General features: G+C 40.2%; 1 protein-coding gene across 2 annotated transcripts in view; it reads right to left on the bottom strand.

Annotated features, from left to right (window-relative positions):
- The window catches only part of RASSF7 (Ras association domain family member 7), a 78,312-nt gene extending 60,606 nt beyond the window's left edge, over positions 1-17,706 (bottom strand). For both annotated transcript variants that reach the window (XM_089520865.1, XM_089520866.1), the window contains exon 1: positions 17,518-17,706. The gene's annotated coding sequence lies outside the window, so the exon portion shown is untranslated. The remainder of the gene's footprint in view (positions 1-17,517) is intronic.
- Between the last annotated feature and the right edge of the window lie 2,363 nt (positions 17,707-20,069).

The raw sequence follows: 20,069 nt of genomic DNA, 5'->3' as shown, positions 1-20,069 counted from the left end.
ACATTTCATGTGATTATTGTTGTTCTTGCTGTGTGTCTTCCAAGTTGTTTCTGACTTATGGCAACCTAAGGCAAACATATCACAGCACTTCCTTGGTAAGGTTTGTTGTGTCAGCCAGTTCTGGATGGGGTCACACTTCCCCTGAAGGATTCTGTTCACAGCTTGGGGGTGCTCCTTGACTTGTCGCTCCAACTGACAGCTCAGGTGGATGCGACAGTCAAGAGCGCCTGCTATCAGCTTTATCTGATACGCCAGCTGTGCCCCTTCCTGGAGCCGAGAGACCTGGAAACAGTAGTACATGCACTGGTAACCTCTCGATTGGACTTCTGTAATGCACTCTACTTGGGGCTACCCTTGTGCCAAGTTTGGAAACTTCAGTTGGTACAAAATATGGTAGCCAGATTGATCACGGGAACTTCTAGGAATGACCATATAACACCAGTCTTGAAGTCCCTGCACTGGCTGCCTATTAGTTTCCGGGCAAAGTACAAGGTGTTGGTGATTACCTTTAAAGCCCTACATGGCTTGGGCCCAGAGTACTTGAGGGAACTCCTTCTTCCCTATTGTCCATCCCACACACTAAGGTCCTCTGGAAGAAATCTACTACAGTCAAAAAAATCTAGGTTAACATCAGTTTCCCAGAGGGCCTTCTCTACTACTGCTCCTAAACTATGGAACGACTGCCGGAGGAGATCCGTCACATTCCCACTCTGACAGCTTTTAAGAAAGCACTCAAGACGGATCTCTTCTGGCAGGCCTTTTCAACTTAGTTACCCTCCCCAGATATAGAGATATTGTCCCCTCATTTGTCTATTCTTCCCCGCCTATGTTTCTGCCTTTTAAAAAAATGTTTTTAATGTTTTTATACTATTATTGTTTAATTCTGTTTTAGTACTGGGAATGGGGGGGGGGGGGGCGGTAGGTCTAGGGTTTGATTTTTAACTCTATTGCAATTGATGTATTTTATTGTTGTAACCTGCCTGGATTCTTCGTGATTGGGCGGGCTATAAATAAATCATCATTATTATTATTATTATTATTATTACTTAAAGGGCCATTAATTTATAAAGCTAAAACCATTTAAATACAGACCATATGCAAACCTCAAAAACAGCACAGCAAATCATGAAAATGTTTCTCCAAACTGCACAAATTTCAGTACCAAATACACAGCCTTTTAGCTTAACAAGTATCATTTGTATGGCAAAGTCTAGCTCAAGAAAGTAGAGCAAAAGCTAAATGGCAAAAAATAAAATACGGTAGTGAGTCAAATTAACAAGGAAACCATTATAACAAGTATGTTACCTATATTCTACAAGTAAAAGGCACTAATTGCGTTATTTTTATTACTATGTTCTTAAGTAATACTTGCAAAATAAGGTTTCAGATTGAACAAAGTTGACAATACCATTCTATTTTTCTCAGACCTTACCTGGAAGACTGTGTCCAGTTCAAGTAGGATCCTGACAAGCTAGAACGTGTGCAGAGCAGGGTGACCAAGATAATAAAAGGCCTGGGAAACAGAGTCCTATCAACTAAGCGATCATGGGATGTTTAGCTTGGACAAGACTGAGATGTGATAGCCATCTTTAAATATTTGAAGGAGTGTCATAAGAAGATGGAGCAAGATTATTTGCTGTGGCTCCAGACTGAAACACAAACCAAAGGAATCAAATTACAAACCAAAGGATTCAAATTCTGCCTAAAAATTAGAAATAACTTCCTGATGGAGCTGTATGATAGTGGAATAAACTACCCCAGAGGGTACTAGACTCTTCTTCTTTGGAGATCTTTAAACACAGGTTGGATGCCCATCTCTTGGGAGTGCCTTGGCTATGTATTCCTGTAAGGAACCTACTCTGTGATTCTATGATTCCATTATCAAATGCATGCATACATACACATTTTTTTTCATCCTCTACACTTTGCCATTGGCCTCACACATAGATGGCAGGTTAAAAAGAAAGAGGCTTTATGAAAGTATTTTTATAGCACAGAAGACAAGGTGCCTGAAAGTTCTAAGCCATAGTTTTTACTCCAGGATGGTTTTATTAGCAACCGTGAATACACACAGAGAGAGATGTTCTATAGTTGAAGAAACTGAGAGGACAAGAATTCAAAGATGCAAGGAGAGCTCTTTCACACTCAGAAAGCTTTGTTTCTTTGAGATGTTACTGATGTGATAAACAAACACCAGAATGCAAACATAGAATCGAACATGAGATCTTGCACGCCAAAATCCTTGGATATGCAATGACAAGAACACAGTGACTCATAAGTCTGACCTCATTTGTTTGCAGTCATGTGCATGGAAATTATATAACACTTTCCCAAGTCCTTATATAGAGGTCTTTGCAGTTAAGTACATAATTTGAGCAATGATGCTGCTGTCGACATGCTCTCATCACATTTAGTTCATGTTTCTGCTCTTTCCTTCCCAGACTGATATCAGGAGAAACCAGTTCTGTTCTACCAATGTAGACATCAGGTGTATACAGCCATACCACAACACAGATTAGGTGGTGTCAGTAGATTTATAGACTTTTTCTCCCCTCAGGAGCAATTTTTCAACATTTTAAAGAATGGTTTCCCCACAATCAATGCACCAAGTAGACGTTCAATCCAATAAATGTACAACTGGTGCTTCAAATAAAAACAGTGGACACTCTTTCCAAAATACAGAACAAAAACAAAATTGAAGATCAGCATTCATACTAACAACAGTTGTGTATAATGGGGCTTTCATCTGAGTAAATGTACGTCTAATTTTAACATCCTGGACAAAGTTATTATCTTTTGAAGTAGAGGGTTACCAGCAAAAGATACAAATATTCATTTAAAACAAGAGCCCAGGCACAGTTAATGAAAGTCTGTTGTTCAGATTTTGATTTCAGCCAAATTCTTCAGAATAATTTCCTCAAATATTTTAAGTTACTATTGCCTTTTTAGTCCATCTTGACTGGAGCATTATATACTGTTTTATCTTTAATAGGAATATTTAAATATCCCTTGAGTATTTTTTTTTTTTTTTGGAAAAGCAGTATTTTTCAAAATTAAAAGTAATACAATTAATTAATCTGTGCTAATTGATAAAATGGCGGTTTATGGCTCAGAATGTAAAGTGGAGAAACAACTTTTCCTTTTAAGGCACAAGATCCTGAACTATGTTTTAGAATTGCTCTTTTGTGTCTGGATGTCCCTAGCCTAGGCAGACCCCAACACTGAACAAGTCTATTACACTTTTTCCTCCATTCCTCTGAATTCAAGCTACCCAAGCCTTCCCAGAATTCACTCTGGAGATTGCCCATACACTTCCATGCAGACCATAAAGTTAGCACAGTGGGTCCCAGGGAAAAGGAGAATTACTCTTTTCCTCATTCTGCTGACAGAAGTTAACTGGATCCTATTGCATATGTTTATATTTCAATTTAGAAAAAGTGTTTGCTTATCTTTTGGAGTACAAAGGTCTTTCCCTAGTTTGGGAAGCAAAGTCACTCTTGTTTCTTGCCATGAATGAGGAGGTTTACGATAATACATACTAAAATGGGCTGGGCCTAGCCGGAAGCCTGAGAACTGTCCAGGTTTTGGGTTTTTTTTTTTTTTTATTAGAGGTCCTTGCAGCAATTTTAAGTATCCATTTTAAGAGCCAGGCAAGTAAATGATTATGTATTTTCTGTCTGGATAATGATTAGAATTTAGCTAAGGATTTGATAAAGCAAGATTTCAGGTTTGTGGACTCTAAAAGTTACAACTATCTAGGAAATAATGCTACCTCGACAATAAATTGCTTCTGAAATCCAACAGTCAGTTTTCTTTCTGTGATTTATGATACCTGTACCAGCAATGGAAGCATTTTCCTGCTGTCAAGTTTCTAAATATTTGACTCCTTTACTTTTAAACCAGGGATAAGCATAGATAATAAAAATCCCAAATCTTGTTTATATTGCTTATGTGCTTAAGATGATTCGAGTATTACTAAACATAAATCAGGGCTGGGTAGGTCTTCCCAAACAGTTCTACACTGTGGCCTAAATGTATTGTCTGTCCAAACACAAATACATCAACACATTTTCTGTCTCAAAACAGAAGTAACATTATCAGATTGAGTGCAGAGTTTAATATATTCTCATAATTTTAAAAACCCTCTCATCTATATTAGCAGTCTTATAAAAATTTGTTAGGGTGGGACTTTCCTATCTTTGTAAGAAGTTTCAAAATCTATATGTAGCACAAAAACTTGCCCAGTTAAACAGCCTCTTGTATATTCACAGATCAATGCAGCCTCTTTCTCTCACACACAAAAACAGATTGCTATGGACGGTGACCACCCTTCTCTAGTGTCTCTAGGAACATATACAAGGATCATATATTTTACAACACTTTTAGGCCCTAGAGTTAGTGAGCTATTAAATGTGTGCCATATTCAGATGGGTGCCTTCCCACTACTGCAGACACGGATACAAGCTCTGCTTATACAGCTGTGGCTATTTGAAATAATGATGGCCAGAACATTACAGGCAATAACAGAGTGTCAATTATCACAAGCTGCCAAGAATCCTGTGAGCACCAAGCAATGTTATTTTTCCCCAGTTTCCCCAAAAGTTGCTGGAAAGCAACAGGTGACATCAGGGATGCCTCTACAGTAGCTGCTTATACTAGAATATGCCTGGGGGGGAAAGCTAGTTCTGTCTGCTTTGTATTGGTGTTACTGACCAGGGCTTCACAGAGCAATTTTGTTGTCAGAAGCAAGTGCCTCTGACCTTTAAAAACCTGCTCTTTTCCCATCCAGCAATCCTCAGTCACACATAGAGCTCTACAAAAACACCAGCAGTTTCCTTCGATGTCCAGTTTTACAGGATGCCACTTTAAAACCACTCTAGAGCCAGGATAGAGACTCTTCAATCTATAGCTGGATGTAGCTTTCAAACCTTTTCCCATTTGGTCTGCAATGTTTTTTTAATTTGGTCAGAGACAAGAGAGTATTAATAAGGTATTTAAACATAAAATATCCTGCACAGAACTGAGCTGTAATTTTCATGTCTGAAACCCACTGTACTGGCACTGAGTTGTGCCACTAGGGCTGATTTCTGAATTAGGCCTGCAAAAATCTTGAGTTGTATATTAGATGCTTGTGGTGAAATGACAAAAAAGTACTTTTCCTGATCAATGAGTGACAGCAGCATAAGACTAGCAATGGTAGAGAAGTGTACTTTCAAATTTGTTTCAAAATTGTTGAGAAGGAGGCTGTTACATGAGACACTGTCATGGAATGAAAGAGAATCCATAATACAAACTTTGGACCCATGATCTATTACAATTTCCCCAGAATCTTCACAACAACCTCCAAGTGATTATTCCAGCAATACAGCAGGTCCTTGTTAAACACTGGGATTTGGTTCCAGGACCCCCTGTGGATAACAAAATATGTGGATGCTCAAGTCCCATTAAATACGACGGCATAGCAAAATGATGTCCCTTATATAAAATGGCAAAATCAAGCTTTGCTATTTGGAATATATACTTTTTTAAAGGTGGGCCAACTGTAATTCCGCCCCCATTGATGGAAATGAGAAACAAACAAAAGCAGAGGGGTCTTCCCACAGAAAGAGCAACAGTAGAACTGCCCTCTCCTCATTCCACCCTGGCAGGCCTAAGTTGGCTAGTATTATGAAGTGGAAGTACCTCAACTGGAGGTTATCTGCCCAAATGCAAACAACATTTTCAGGGAAACTAAGCTCGACCCCATGGCTACACATACAATCAACTGAACAAGTGACCAATAATCAGTGCAAGCTGAAATATTTGATAAGGATGCTGGAGTGTTTGCAACGTGTCTGCTTTTAGAAGCCATGCATGTTATTAACTGATCAGAAGCACTATAAATCCTAGGCACACAACTACAGACAGATATAATCATATTGAGTCCTTTCTTCAGCATAAACTAAACCACACCTGCATTTAAGCAATCCAGTTTCTTATCTTTTAGAAAAATGCACAGCCTTTATCTCATCCTCCAAATATAATCAGAGTCTCAACTAATACACCAGTGTTCAACTGGCATGGTACAAATCATTGCTTCTCAGAAGAATAGTCTTAAAAATTGAATAGAGGGGCAGGGCATCACAGAATAGCTCTGTGTTAATCATATCTGTACCTTTTGATTCATGCTTTTCTTTTCAGAATTACGCAGAACAGCAATAGATAGAAGTATCAAGCATAACCTCTTGCATGTCTCCTATCCCTACAGGCGTATGACTGAATGTTTTATGTTTAACAGCTCATCAATTCTCTCTCTGTCTCTCTCTCTCTCATTCTCCATAAAGTCAGACCAGTTCTAGTCAATGCCTATCACATTTTGAGTAATTACAGCTAGATGTCAACTGGCACTGCATCAGTGCAGTGCAACAGGGTGGGGTTTTACACACAGATCAAATGTCACATGTCCTGTTTTCAAGAGATATTTACAAGCCTATCCAGAAGGCATATTGACTTAACCTCTATGCGAAGCCCTTATGCATGTGAAATCATCACATGTTCCAACTGCACACGTCAGGACATCAACGTGTACTGAAGGCTGCATGTTCAATTTGCTTTTGATCACCAAAGACAGTGTATGCGTGCACACCTGCATGTGCTGGAAAAGAGTTAGCAGTTGCAACTAGGTGTCAAAAGTCAATTCAGGTTTCATCAGTCTATGACAACCAGCAGGCACAGAAAGCTGAGCTTAGCTTGCAGGATAAACTGTTACTGCAAGAATCTTTAGGGCTACACATAGGAGACTGACACTGTAATGTATACATTCAGACATTACAATCCGAAACAGGATTTGCTGATCTCCTCCACTGCACCATATTCAACCAGCCGCCCATGGAATTCTAGTTCTAAGATGTGTTTACATGCCTTCCTCTACTCACAATCTCACAATGCCCATCTTTATATAAGTACAAATACCCCCAATGGTACCAGATCCTGTCTGATCTTGAAAGCCAAGAAAATTCAGTCCTTGTTAGCACTTGGATGGGAGACCACCAATGAACACCAGGTGCTTTAGGCTACACTGCAGAGAAATGAATGGCAGAAACAACTTTGAGGATTCCTTGCCTAAGAAAACCCTATCAAATTAGTGGGGTTGCCATAAGATGACAAGCAACCTGAAGGCACAGACACACATATATTTGCTGGTGTAGAAAAGCCCCAAGACAGGCTATTCTACCTATGGGCTGGAAAAAAAATTGAAACCTTCATAGTATAAGAATTTTAACCAGTTTTGTGGTACATTTTATGTGCCACAAAAGGCAATTAGATTAAATAGTCATAATAACTTATAGAAATGCTGTCCACTTGAGAGATCTTTCAGCTGTCTGTTTCTTGAAACCTTGTAGGGAGAGAGATAAGAATTGATTTCTCACTTGCAATGCAAGGATAACATGTACACCTGTCACACAAAAGCATCTTAGGTAAGAACAGTGCAAAACTATTATTGCTGTTTAATGACAGATCAAGATTCAAAGACAGAGAGAGTGTACATGTGTGTTCCTGCACAAGCAATTGGGCATACACACAGAGAGAAGACCCAAGTGTGACATTTGTTTGCATGTATGTTTGTTATAAAAGACAAAATGAACAGAGGAAGTTTATGGCTGTACAAAGTCTTAAAATTCTAGGAGCACAACCTCATTTAGAACTAAATAAATATTTAGAAGCCTCACCCAGTGCAGGCTTCTGCTTTTGCTGCCCAGACACTCACCTGTTTCATGGCTCTAGGACATTATTCTCTCTGCTCCCACTTCCTTTCCATTTTTTGTATGCCTGCCTCATCTAGCTACAAATACCTACTCTCAATATTACCACCTGTTGATATAATACTAGTAGTATACTACTATAACGGAATAAGCTCAGAGAAAAGGGGATTTGGGAGAATTAAATGAGATTATTTATTTTTCTTTAAAGGGCAGAGGTATTTATCAGCCAAAGGTAGCATAGGGACATTGGGGATTCCCACCAATTCTCAACAGCTCTTGGAAAGAAATGCCTACATCTCCAACTGGCTTTAAGCGTGGGTCTGCCCACATACAATAAAGTCTCTACTGCATATTTGTTCTAACTGCAGGACAGTGGCTATATATCTGAGGGCCAAAATGCTACTGGTTGAAATGAAAAGCTAGGTATAGTTTAGAACAGGTGCCTATTAGGAATCCTGTTTTCAACAGGGGATTGTGATCTCTCTTAACAACACTTTGCCACCTCTCACACACTGCTTCACTGAAGAGGTGCTAGAATTGAAGCCTACCTAAATGTCACTTCCTCCAACTTGGGACACTTTCCTCTGAAAGCTCATGGGCTTCTGGTACTCCACAATGCAGGAAACATTGTTTACATGAGCCCACAGCCATCTTATTTATTAGTAATTTGTCCTTTTCCAGACTGAACCTTAGCACTGAAAGAGTTTTCTGACGTTTCTCAAGCAACTTAGGAACCAAACATCAGGCCAGGAGAAATTAATAAATAATGTTAAGAATGGAAAGATTAAACTAAGTTTCTGCTTTTTTATATATATCAGAGGTAGAACTAGGAATGCACATTTTGTAAGCAGTTTGTTACTTTTATAGTTCCAAGGCTTCAAAATTAGTTTAACACTTTAATTACAAGTTTTTACTATCTTGTTTCTCCAAACAAGCTGATCACCTCTTGTTACTCTAAAATCTAAATGTAATAAGCTACAGGCCTGTAGTTTGAAACATCTTTTCATCTCATCCACTTCAATGTACCTTAACAACTAAACATACAAGGCACAGCACATTCCAGGACTTGGACCATATGATACTTCTCCTGTACCCTTTAGTGTGGCCACACTGCAATAACTTTTAAAGTAACTTTTTAAAATTGCAGTTCTGCTGCAAAAGGAGCAAAGTTATCCTTGCTAAGTTTCAAGATATGGAAGGAAGAAGGCAAATGTACCTAGGAAAATTGGAAAGTGAGGGGGAAAAGAGAGAGTAGGGAAGGAGCACTGAGAAAGAAGAGAAAATGTAAGTGTAACCAGAAGATGTGGAGAGTGGGAGAAACAGAGAATATGGTTAGCCAAGAACTGAGTGCAGGGGTAAAAGAATAAGAAAGAGACGACAAGAAAAGGGACTAGGGAACGAGGAAAAAGGTTAGTGCAGGCAAAAGTTGTAGAAGGAGGAGGAGGAAGATACTATGAGAGAGCTGAGAAGGAGTTGCAGAGGAGGGAGAGAAAAAAAGAAAAAGGATGAAATTAATAATTAAAAGGAAAGGAATCACGTTTCTAAATGGAACTGAAGAAAGACATTCATGCAGTGCTTTTTGGTATGAGCAATGGTACACTCTATTTACACTTCGGATAAAAAAATGACACTGTACTGTGGCTCCAAACATTTAGTGTAGAATTAGGAAACCGGAAACGGAACTGGAAATGTAAACAATAAGATAGGGAAAGCCATAAAGCAGCAATCCAGAAGTATCCTATCCAATGACTCCTGAGGCAATGAATACGAGGCAGCTCAGTATTTTCCACATGCTGACCTGTTTAGTCCTGGGGCTTGCTATGGTTTATGAAATTTTAAGAGGGGAAAGATTAAGAGGAGAAACTGTTCAAGTGGACTTCCTGGAAAGTCTCCAGCAGCCATTTGGAGGCAGCCTGCAACAGAAGGCAGAACCACATGCAATTATACAGAGTCATTCATGATGACCCAGGGACAGATTGCGCCTTCCAAATGAAGCACAGCTTTTTTATTGATGCTTAAACTCAATGTGCCAGAGGTTACTGCTTATTTAAATAATTCATCCCAATTCTAAGATGAACTCACAATCCAGAACAAACAAAACTAATTGAAACTATATGACTTTAGAGCACATGTCCTGCAGCAGTGCATTAAAAACTGCATTTCCAAACCGAGACTCCACCTACAACTTGAGAGGTAGTTTAAGGACTTTTTTGGTCTTTGATTTTTCACAGGAGATTTTCCATAACAGTTCTTAGTGCATACACAAAAAGCCAGAAAATAACACACGCTTCTCTTCCACATCTCTGCAAATCCCAAATATTATCACAATCAAAAGGATTAGCAAGTGTTAGTTCAGAAGAATTATACAATTGTCTACCTTGGACAAAAGTTGTGTTGTAGTTGTTATGGCAGTTCAAGGAAAAGCTTGCATAGCTATGCTACACTCATCCTAGTCCAGAATGAGTAATTAATCACTGTGGATAAACCACCCTCCTCTTTTCTCTCTGTGTATGAATGAATGAGCAGGAAAGGATCTAGCAACACACAGGCTTTAAAAAACCACACATACTCATCCTGTAGGCGGAGAATAAACTCTGATCATCAGAGACTGCGGCAGAGCAGAATTCCTGAAATTCCAGCAGGCACAAGGTGAAAGCTTTCCACTCCGCCTTCCTGGCATTCCAAAACTCTTGGTACCATATGGCTCTAACCTTGCCTTTCTACACTTCCGGGAAAAGCATATACATTTTTCAGTCAAATAGGCAGAAAGCATCTGCCAGATTTACAAAACAGTCTTCATACACTGCCAATAAGGCTCTCAGCACTTTCAAAGACATTGTTATAGATTTGCTCTTCTTTTCCTCAGAATTCACTTCCCTTTTATAAACTGAATAACTTTGTGCAGATTATCTTAAAGAAAGTTCCACAATTCTAAGAAAATTGTTAAAGGGAGACAAGAAATAGAAGGACATACCGCATGCTGTTTTAATGTCATCACTATGAGTAATATTTGAAAATGGTTTAAAGGTTTTAATGGCAAAAGCAACCTATCAGGACATGCTGATTCTTCACTAATACAGTCATCAGCAGTAAAGGCTCAGCATGACATAATATTAATAGGCTCGATAAATATTCAAGTTAACTCTACATTAACATCAATTATTATATTAATCTGTATTATAAATTACAGATAAAGAACCCAAAGTAGGATTAAGATTAAATGACTACAAAACTATTTCTTACAAAGAAAAAAATCAGCTCACTCTGTTATGTTAGTACGGTAATATTTTGGCAGAGTAATAAAAAAAGTAACTGGGAAGTACCCAGCAAAACAGCCATCTAAAAGAGCAATGTGAATCTTTTCATACTGCTACCAGCACTTGAGCAGTTCGGCTGTTGTGGAAAAGGTGTTGTGAAAAGGATGGTATTTATCCCTATCACCTGGTCCCTTGGAGATACAGTGATACCAGGTTCTTCCATGGTCTCCATAACATCATAGTGCTAGTGAATAAACAATGTTAGAAGATACTGTTTCTAAGGCAAGTGCTTTTATCTTGATTCACCGATTCTGTAACATTGTTATTTGAAAGCTACCAACTTCAAATGGAATATTTATAGCTGAAGAAATCCAAATTCTTCTAGAAAGCCAGTAGACTCTCTGCAAGGTCCAACTCTTCAGACAAACAAAATTTTCCATATAGCTTTAATGAAGAGTGTAAGTTTTCAGACAAGCAAAAGGTTTTATTGAGGTACTTTCAAATAATTAACATGTCATGGTTTTTAAGGGTTTATGTGAAATCAGAATAGTTAGCATAACTAATATTAAAAAAATAAGATGGTGATTATTTATTTATTTATTTATTTATTTATTTATTTAGCTGTTGTTGTATGCCTTAAAGTAATTTCCAATTTATGGCGATCCTAACGTGAACTTATCACAGGGTTTTCTTGGCAAGATTTGTTCAGAAGGGGATTCTGGATTCCTCTGAGGCTATGAGAGTGTGGCTTGCCCAAGGCCATCCGGTGTGTTCTCCATGGCAGAACAGGGATCCAAACTCTGCTCTCCAACACTGCAACCACTACTCCACACTAGCTGTCAAATTCAAAGGATTTGCTCTATTGTGTTTGGTTTCACTTGAAATCAATTACTCTTGAATGATTCTTCAACCACAATCTCAAAAAAAAAAAAAAAAACCTGTTTCAAGACCTGCCCACAGATACTTAACCAAAGAAATACTTAGCCAGGATGTCATCAACACATGTCATAAACAACAATGTACTTCAAAATCTGAGCAATCTCATCCAGCAGTCATGTAGTAAAAGCTAATAATACTGATCTTTGTAAAGAATGATGGCTAAGTATAGGTATGCCAAAATCTCACAGTCTCACTCTCACTGAGTTCCTCAGGTTCCCACTTGTGCTCATATTCTGCCTTATTTAAAATGAGCTGCAAGAAGGCATTCCTCCCTGAAATGACTATGTTTTTGTGCATAGTTTCAATGTACACATTTTTAAGATACTGTACATATTTCTGTATACATTTTTACATTAACTAAATCATGTTAATGGATATTTTTCAAATGTATGCATGGTTTTATCACATTTTCTATCCAGAACACAATGAAGCCCTCGTAAGTACTCCTAAGGCAAGATACATTCCACTGCAACTGCAGAAAATCTAACAGTGGGATTTCTGTATGGAAATAGTAATCCAGTTAATATTTTGTTCATCCCTAGCTGGATGTTTAATCAAAAGGTAGAAGGAAAACTGTGGCTTAGACAGGAAATTTAGCCAACAAAGTTCAGAAGATAGAGGAACTATGTCATGTTTAAATGACATCTTCTCTCTGATCCACTGCACCACACATTTAAATAAATGGGATTCACTTTTAAAAGCAATTTAAGATGTATAAGTAATTATACTTCATCTGAAACTTAGTAATGTATAAACTGTGTCCAATTTATGTTTAGTAAAGATATAGTATTCTGTTCCTTCACCATAATCAAAGAATGAGAAACAAGCCACATGATTACATTGTACGTAACTATAGTGCAGAATTCTGGTATAATATAATAAAGATTAATTAATTCCTTTACTATTCATAGCAGCTGCATAGTTGTCTTTAAATGTTATGGCAATTATACCTTTAGATTAGATCTTTGTATTAATACCAGGGTTTTTAGTCCCCTTTCATTTCCAAAAATTTGTTGCAGCCAGTTCTACGGTTAATTTAAACATGAGATACAAGAAATCATGTAAAGCAGTAAGACTACAGTCCCAGTGTTCCTCATCATTGTTTTTCCTGGTGAAGGCTGCTGGGACTTGCAGTACAATACCATCTGGAAAGCTCCATGATTCCAACCCTGATGTAAAGATATCCCTTCTTTCCATTAGCTGGGTTGTTAACTCTTTCTTAGTAGTTGTGAGAATAAAATGAAAGAACACAAACCGTAGACACAGCTTTCATCTGATTAGAAGAAAGATAAAACATCCAGCTGTTTTGGACTTCAGCACCCAGAATTCCTGGCAAGCTGGCTGGGGCTTATGGGAGTTGAAGTACAAAACACCTGGAGGTCCAAAGTTTGGAAACCACTGGGTAGTTTGAGTGCTGTACTACCAGGAGACTGGGATCAAATCCTGGCTTAGTCACAGAACCAAACTGGGTGGCATTGTACAAGCCATACTCTCTCAGCCTTGAAGGAAAGCAACAGCCAATCTTTCTGAAAAACCATTGTCAAGGAAGCCCTAGAATAGGGTTTTCCATAAGCTAAGTCTACTAGAAGGCATATAATAACAAGAAGCATTGCAATACTATATACCTCATCTCACTTTCTGTGTGATTTATTTAAGTTGCCCATTTTTGACTTTAATTGTCTGAGAGCTAGGACCAGAACCGTAACCACTAACTGGTATTGTACCACAAGATTTGGTTTAAAATACATCCTAAAGTTAACCATGAAAACTTAAATCAGGGATGGGCAACTTGTGGCCTTCCAGTACTTGCAGCATCTTCTGGTTTTTCTCATAATAAGCTAAGCTGATGAGAGTTGTAATTCAACAACATCTGGAGAGTCACATGTTCCTCATCTCTGGTTAAGCACACATTTCTGTCATTTATACAGTATTTTTGCATCTATGACACAGCTAGCAGCAAGCCCCACAACTGAGCCCTTATCATCTCCATTTCCAGATACATCCCATACTCATGTGCAGCTGAGGGAACAGCAACAGAATCAGGTAATCATACAAGTGGCACTCAGGGCACAGTGTCTTCTAGAATATATTCCAGCACATTATCCACTCCTCAAATTTTTCTCGTTTCCACAGTGTCAAGAATGTGTGTGCATCATTTCAAAAAGAAAAAGAACACAAGGAAGAAAATAAAAAAAGATGTTGAATCTTGTACTGAAGCTCTTACTGACTGAAACTTCTATAGCAACAGCTGTGTCTCTTTCTTCTGGGTGATTATAATTAGAATCCAATAAACTGTATGAGTAATTCAAACTCAGCCTTTGAGTATCCATTCCAATGACTTTGTCAACAGAAGAGCAACTTCCCTAAGGCCACAACCGACATCAGTGACAGGACCAAGAATGGGCACCCAGAGGTTTCCATCCATCCATCACATGATCCAACAATGCCACCTCATGCAGGAAGTCACAGGGGAAAAGGGGTGAGCCCGGGTCAAACCCAGTCAAACCCCAGGGAGCAGCCGGCTTTGCATAACAGGTAGAGCCACCCAGCTTAGGGTTGGCATAGGCATATTGTTTACCTTATATAGAATAGCTCCTTGTAGCCTTGGACACATGCAGTCACTTCTGAAGTGCAGCCAGGTTGCTTATTTTACCCTGCAAACTGAATGGAAAACTGACGCAGCCTACGTGGGAAAAAGTGTTGTCATACGTGAGCCTTGAAGTCCCTTTTGACTTACAGTGACACCAGGAATTTCATAGGGTTTTCATAAGCAAGGAATATTCAAGAAGCATTTTTGCCAAGTCCTTCCTCTTAAATACTATCAGCCCTCCATATGAATGGAGATTCTTTTCTGGACCCACCCCACCCCACCCCCACCCCCAGCAGATACCAAAAAGTATGGGACCTCAAGTCCCATTATTATCTATGGACATGCACAGGACCACATTAGCATGGCATGCGCCGCTATTGAGGATAATGGGAGGGGACATCTGTGGATGAGCCAGTCTGCAGATGACTAGCCTGCTGGTAGAGAGGACTAACCTAGTATTTATTGGTGGTCTTCCATCCAAATACTAACCAGGGCTGGCCCTGCTTAGCTTCCAAGATCAGACAGGATCTAATGCCTTTAGGGTGTTTAGTGTGTGCACCTTCAAGTCAGCTGCTGACTTATAGCAACTGCACAAATTTCATAGGCAAGGACAGGGAAAGAAATCACACGGATGACCCTGCCTCAAGAGTCAGATACTAGAATCAAGTCAAGTATAGGTATAGTTAAGTCCTATGAGATGCAGTCCTTCTATCAACAATTTATTATGTCGGGAGAAAAAATGTGAGAAAATGGAAAGCAACTGGTAGCTCTGCAATGTTTGCAAAGGAACTTGTTAATGCAGAGAAGAGTATAACATTACATAATAAAAAGCCTGTTTGTTTCATCGCCTTAACTTTAGACGGAGCTGTGGGAAGACTGAAATCCCGTTGCCAGGCTGAGTGCAAATACAACATGTGCAATGGAACCAAGTCTGCTGCACTGTTGATGCCACCTGTGCCTCCTCATTTTCACCTCCCACCAAACAGTCTGGGAGCATCTGAGTGCGGCAAAGAAAGTCAGCTGCAAAAGGATCCCGGTATCTCCTCAGCAAATGCAGATAGAAGGAATTATCTGTAAAAATCAGCTGAGTTTACATTCTCAAAGGATGAGCAGAGAGGAAAATATTCTAAGTATTTTACTTCTAATACAGGGTGATTCAAAAAGAAGGGTGCAAAAGTAATGCTGTTCTTATTTGGTTTGGCACCATTCTTTTCACCTTGTATAAACATACAAGACTTTGGCCTTATGTCCCAATGCAAAATATTCTTACAGCTAACATGTTTTGAATACTGTTGTTGTTCTTGTTGTCAGGTGCCTTCAAATCATTTCCGACTTATGGCGCACCTAGGACAGGGTTTTCATGGCACATTTCTTCAAAGGGGGTTTGCCACCGCAAACTTCTGAGGCTGAGAGCATGTGACTTGCCCAAGGTCACCCAATGGGTTTCATGGCTGAGCTGGGAATCAAACTCGGGTCTCCAGAGTCGTAGTCCAATGCTCAAACCACTACACCACCCTGGCTCCCTTGAATACAGGACCCATGTTTTTAAATACCATATGTACAAATACCTGGGTTGATCTTCTTTTTAATGAATATTATGATCGCTGTTGATACATGCTCTGAGCCTTCAGGGATAAGGCGGGTCAGATAGCTCTCCCGAATAGTTCAAGACAGAGGCCACATGTTGGGAGTTATAACATATAAGAAAAGGGATCTAAGAAAATAATGATTTATAATAAATTAAAATATTATTATAAATTGTTATTTTCTTAGACCTTTTTTCTTATGTATTTCTCCCAATATAAGGGACTCACGGCGGCAGACGAGTATAAATCAATGCAAAATGAATATTATGATGGTTGTTGATACATGCTGAGCCTTTATATAATATAATAATATATTATATAAATATATATGTTACACAACATTATATAAATATTTATAAATAAGTATATAAATAATAATATAAAGGATATATGATAATAATGGCACTACTTCTGAAAACCAGCCAGCATCCAAAAGCAAGGGGAGGGAAGTCACTTCTCAAATGTTGGATAGAAGGTGGGATTCTCACAGGGAACAGATACACAAACACACACAGAAGCAGGTACAACAGGCTCAACTACTCCACAGAGGATTTGCTAGGAGTAGAGTATCCATCCCTCCAGGGAAAAGCAAAGAGAAGCAGGTCGCCAAGGGATTAGGAATAAGAATAATCATGAAATTTTATTTATATGCCGCCTCTCCCGCAGGATCGAGGCGGCTGACAATAACAAATAAAATACAATATAAAATGCAACCTATTTCCCACAACAAGTGGGAAATAGAGACCTGGGTCGACTTTTCAAAAGGCTGCCAAGTAAGTAGCCTCTGGTTTAACCCAAAGGGAGGGAGAAGACTCTCTTTTATTGTAACCCGCCTCGATCCGCAGGGAAAGGCGAGCTAAAACTAAATGAATATTATTCGAAGTGGGACGGTTTCTCCCAAAGGGGGCTCTCCAGCTTTCCACTCTGGGCCCCACAGCAAACTCCAACTCCCAGGATCCCACAGCCTTGAGCCAGACAAAGCGTTAAAGCGGTGCCAAACCGAGTTATTTCCCCAGTGTGGAGGCATCCCAAGTTGCCTCTGGTTTATGCCAAAGAAGAGGGAAGAGGGGGGGAGAAGAAGAAGTGGGGCAGAGTTTCTCCCAAAGGGGGCTTTCCAGCTCGTGGGACTTAGCTCTATCTCCCTGAAAAATAAAAGAGAGGGGAGGGGGTCACATGGGGGGGGGGTCCAAAGTCCCCTTGGAGGCTGAGGAAAGTGTGAGCCACACTGGGGGGAATAAATCCGGTTCGATGCCGGATTACTTCTCCAGGAAAGGAAGCAGGAAAGGCAATACTGTCTCCTCAGGAGTCAAACTCTCCCCCCCCCCAGTTCCCCCCCTAAAGCGGAGCTGCAAGAGAGCCTTCGGGGCAAGAGAGCAAGGCATCCGGGGGGAGTCCTTCCTTACCTGGCCAAGGAGGCTCCTCTCCTCTAGTCAGCCCAGCAAAGCCGCTTTGCAAAGCAGGAGCAGCCGGACTCCCCCAGGGCCCCCTCCCTGCCGGGCTCTGCGAGGCTCTCTCTCTTGGCACAAGGGCTGGACTTGGCCTCAGCTGCGTCCCGAGGAAAAGAGCCCACTTGCAGCCACCGAGAGAGAGAGAGAGAGACACATACAAGTGGCTGTGCGCGCGCCCTTCCCAGGGAAGTGGAAGCAGCGCGCGCCCTCCTTCTTCCCTGAGCAACTTGCAAGCCCTGGGCGAAGCCCCGCCCCTGGAAAGCCCCGCCCCATACCTGACCTAAGCCCCGCCCCTTACCTCTCCCCCAGGTGAGCGAGGAAAGCAAGGGAAGGCGCCCAACCAAGCACTGCTTTGCAAGGCTCCTGCTGCTAATTAGGGGAGGCCCAGAGAGTGGAGCTTTACAGTGCCAGCTGAATCCCAGTGGCACCCTTAGCTTTATTCTCATAGACTCATAGAGTGGGAAGAGACCCCAAGGGCCATCCAGTCCAACCCCATTCTGCCATGCGGGAACTCACAGCCAAAGCATCCCCTGTGACAGATGGCCATCCAGCCTCTGTTTAAAGACCTCCAAGGAAGGAGACTCCATTACACTCCGAGGAAGGAGTCTGTTCCACTGTCAAAAAGCCCTTACTCTCAGGAAGTTCCTCCTAATGTTGAGGTGGAATCTCTTTCCCTGTAGCTTGCATCCATTGCTCCATGTCCTAGTCTCTGGAGCAGCAGAAAACAAGCTTGCTCTATATTTAACATGACACCCCTTCAAATACTTAAACAGGGTTTTCATATCATCTCTTAACCTTCTCTTCTCCAGGCTAAACATCCCCAGCTCCTTTCAGTACAGATTAGTGTTTGTCATTATTCCACTTCTGTGCTGCTTGATGTAATAATGTTAAGAAATCCAAAGTTTACCCTCTTTTTATAAACAGGGGTTTGGGAATTAAACTATGGAATGATATGTCAGAGGAAAAAGGCAATGGCAAATCGCCTCTGGGTATTCCTTGCCTGAGAAAGAAAATTGTGGGGTCACCAGAAGTCATTCCCACTACGCTTTAAATCAGTTTGCAAACTAGTTTGAAGTGGTTTAAATGACCCTTGTTTGCACTCGGTTTGGAGAGGGGGGGCCCCACCTGCTAGACCAATTTAACAAACTTCTTTTTCATGCTCATTTTCCCCACGTCTTTTGCAATACATTGATTCAGCACAAGGGTAAACAGGATGCGGATCAGAATCGATTTTTTAAATGATATGAACAGGGAGGGTGCCTTTGGAATCGAATTGTTGGTCAATGTGAACAAGAAGTGGGTTATTTTACAACAAGGAAATGTGATTGGAGCAATTGATCTGCTACTGAATTGATCCACTGATCTGGATCGCAAACTGATTTATTTGTAAGTGGGAATGAAGCTGATATTTCAGAGGAAGAAGGCAATGGCAAAGCACCTCTGAGTGTTCCTTGCCTAAAAGAAAGAAATTGGTGGGTGACTAACTGAAAGAAAGAAGCTGGTAGCATGAACTTTTGGAGACTTGAGCTGACTTCCTCAGATACAAGATCCCTTTGCATATTTGTGTATATGTCTTCAAGTCACCTCTTGACTTATGATCACCTTATGAATTTGGTAGGATTTTCTTAGACAAGAAGTCCTCAGAGGGTGGTTTTGCCAGTTCCTTTCTCTGAAATATAGCCTACAGCTTCTGGTTTTCGTTGGTGGTCTCTCACACAAGTAGTAACCAAGGTTTACTCTACTTAGCTTCCATGATCAGATGGGATCTAACACTTATGAAAATAAAATTCTAATGTCAACATTTAACACGTAGAATGATTAAACAACAAACCCAGCAGCAGATCTCTCTATAATATGGACTACTTACAGTACACATAATTTAGATAACTTCCTTGGGAAATGTAACCCAGAACATTGCTCGGTTGTTATGGTTCTTTTTCCTCACTCTTAAAAATAAGCCAGATCAGTCCATACCTATCCTGCCAACACTTCCCTGGGAACTGAGCATCAGCACCTGGCAAATAAATACAAGGCACTTACTTATCTCCTCTGGAACGGTACCTGCTGCATGGTTAGGGAGCTGAATCTAGCTGCATTTTAAGGTTTAGAAAGTATTTTCAATACTGAATCAGCAAAGAATTGAATGGTAGCTATTAGCCAGGAGCCTAGAAAACATTTTTGTTGCGCTTGATAGTGTTTCTGTCAGCTTCTTGTAATGCTGCCACCACATTTGCAAATGAAGAGCTCACTAGAATGCCAGACATCTGAAAACCAGAGATCTCACATGTGCCAGTCCCTGTGACAGCTACTGCTGCTAGTTAAGATGTATAAGAAGAATCAGTCTAGCAAAGGATAGCAAAAATTGCAGACGACCACCAATGGCAACTCAACTGTCTCAGGATTATAGGTGCTATTAGATCCTTCTTGGTTTGCTTCTTTGTTTGTGACAACAGTCTCTTGAGAAACTGATGTCAGGAAGCTACCTTAAGAGACTTGAGCTAGTCTAT

This window comes from Sceloporus occidentalis, unplaced genomic scaffold, assembly GCF_023333645.1.
Source record: "Sceloporus occidentalis isolate IW3139 unplaced genomic scaffold, rSceOcc1.0.p SCAF_4, whole genome shotgun sequence".
NCBI lineage: Eukaryota > Metazoa > Chordata > Lepidosauria > Squamata > Phrynosomatidae > Sceloporus > Sceloporus occidentalis.
This window is presented reverse-complemented; position numbering and strand designations above follow the sequence as displayed.